The sequence below is a fragment of the Coenobita brevimanus genome, chromosome 55 (assembly GCF_032717465.1).
Source record: "Coenobita brevimanus isolate Jiangsu-jjx chromosome 55, ASM3271746v2, whole genome shotgun sequence".
In the NCBI taxonomy this organism is placed as follows: Eukaryota; Metazoa; Arthropoda; class Malacostraca; order Decapoda; family Coenobitidae; genus Coenobita; species Coenobita brevimanus.
Window position 1 is genome coordinate 42605647 of NC_137008.1, and position 2651 is coordinate 42608297.

The 2651-nt window shown below is 37.3% G+C and overlaps 1 non-coding gene across 1 annotated transcript; it reads left to right on the top strand.

Annotated features, from left to right (window-relative positions):
* The first annotated feature begins 526 nt into the window (after window positions 1-526).
* Window positions 527-645, top strand: LOC145401515 (5S ribosomal RNA). The gene has a single exon (XR_013897610.1). It is a non-coding gene; the product is annotated as a 5S ribosomal RNA (ribosomal RNA).
* The last annotated feature ends 2006 nt before the right edge of the window (window positions 646-2651 follow it).

Genomic DNA, 2651 nt, shown 5'->3' on the forward strand with positions numbered 1-2651 from the left:
ACTTTAGTCTGCTCTCTCACCAAAGTTGATCTTTTCCTGTTTCTTAAAGATATTCCCAACAGTGAGCTTTCCATTGCTCTCTGAGAACGGATTATTTTATTTTCCATCTCATTTTGGCAGTTTCCAGGTCTCACAACCATAAGTCATAGCTAAAATTACACATTAGTTATATACTGCTCGTTTCATACAAACTGGCAAGCTACTTTTCATAATGTCCATGTTTACCGAAAGCTTTCCAACCAATTGTAATGAGTCCTTTTATTTCGCTATCATTATCTTTCGTTAATTTCAGTATTTGTCCCAAGTAATTGTACTCCTCGACTTCTTCAAGAATTTCTCCGCATATTCTGATGACGCTCTTTGCCGTTTGTGGATTAAACATTAGTTTTACTCCAGTTTACCTTTAACCCAACTTTGAGACTTTCTCTTTTCAGGTCATTTAACATTTCTTGCAATGTCTGCTGTTTCTGAGATTAGGACAATGTCATCTGCAAATCTTAAACGGTTTAGATTTTCTCCATCTATGGCCAACGGCGATACCACGTTGAGTACACCGCTTCCCGTTCGATCAGCGAAGTTAAGCAACGTTGGGTCTGGTTAGTACTTGGATGGGTGACCGCCTGGGAACACCAGATGCTGTTGGCATCCCTACGTCAAGTGGGGTTGGTGGAAGATTGGTGCCCCTCCCTGTAAAACAATTAGCTCTGAGCCCTTGGCCACCCCGTCTGGGATGCGTGGCGTCTGGCAATGAATGAAAAAATGAATGTTCACTCTGCTTTCCCAGTCTAGCTTTCTGAAAATATTTTCTAGGTATCATGTAAATAATTTTGGTGAAATTGTATTTCCCTGACGCACGCCCATCTCAATCTTAATTTTTTTCCGAGTCCTTATGTAATTTAACTGTAGCAGTTCCCTCTTTATATATGTTTTCGAGCAGTTTTACAATGTTCTCATACACTCCTTGTTCTCGCAATGAATTTATAACTGCTATGTGCTCCTGAGTCGAAAGCCTTTCCATTATCAACAAAACCTAAGCACAGTGGTTTATTATACTCTGTAGTTTCCTCAGTTAGCTGAAATATTGTGTGTTTATGATCAGTAGTTGAATACCCGCATCGGATTCCTGCCTGTTCATGAGGTTGGTTTTCCTTCAGATTTGTAGTTATTCAGTTCGTAAGGGCTTCAGTGAAGAGTTTGTAAATGACTGATAATAAGCTAATGGGTCGATAGTTACAACGATCTTTTGAATCACCTTTTTTGTAAAATAAAATAACTATTGTATTACACCATGTTTTGGGAATTTTCTTCTTTTTTATACATTGAGTAAATAAGTGAGCACGCCTGTTTTGTACTTCTACTCCTGCATATAACAGTAAATCTGCAACTATTCCATCTTCTCCTGGAGCTTTCTCTCTTTTAATATTTTTAAGAGAAATCTTGACTTCGTCTGGTGTTACCTCAGGTATTTCACTTGTGTCAGTTGAAAAGTTAGCTATTGGTACCGCTGTCTTTGATGCATACAGTTCTTTGTAAAATTCTTCAACTCTTTTCACCATCTCATATTTGCATTTAATGACTTCACCGATTTTATCTTTCAGTTTTGTAATTTGTTGCTTTCCTAGTGCCACGTTACTTCGGACCTGTTTCAGACTTTTTCCATTTTTGATGGTTTCTTTGATCTGATCCATGTGTCTGTTTCTTTTTTCTTCTCTTTGTCTTTTGTTGACAAGCTTATTTAATTCAGCTCGTTCTATTTCATCTTTCTTTGTTTTTCCTTTCACTTCCTTTTCTTTTCATAAGCTCAAGTGTCTTTTCTGAATACTTCTTGGCTTTGGTTGTATTAGGTTTTCCTACTACCTCCGCTCATTCTCTTAGCACTTTTGTTAGTCTGTCATTCAGCTCATCAGTGTCAAACTCAGCATTACTTAGAGCCTGAAATCTGTTCCTTATTTTCAACTGAAAGGCTGCTTTGTTTTCGTTTACTTTTATTGGGCATATCGTTTTATCTTTTATCATTTTCTTTCTTTCTCCCTTGAAATTGAATCTGGCTGTGCATCCCACCATTCTATGGTCACTTCCGATATTTACTTTGTTAACAAGTATGACGTCTGTGATCGTGCTATTCATCACTACTATAATGAAGTCGATTTCATTCTTTGTTTCTCCACTTGGGCTTCTCCAGGTCCATTTTCTCCGTGTTCTTTTGTGAAAGAATGTGTTCATTATTCTCATGTTATACACTTCTGCAAAGTTTACCAGCATTTCTCCTCTTTCGTTCCTTTCTCTCACTCTAAATTTTCCTATAAATGCTTCTCCGTTTTTTGATATCCAAACTTTTGCATGGAAATCTCCCATGAGTATAGTATACGTGGTCTCTTCTTCTTCAACAATCTGGGAGACCTCCCATATATATATATATATATATATATATATTATAATTTCCATATATCAGTGTACTGTGGCTGTGTGGAGACCATCTTGCAGTCCCATGAGAATATTGGGAAACTTCATTTTGCTAGTGATTTTGCACATATTATTGCTGTACACACGTATTAACTGTGGTTCAGTCGCTAACCTCATCAACCGGTGGACGCCTCTTTCATTTTATTTTTGCAACTTCCATATGTCTCTGTTAAACCTAAGGCAGAGTT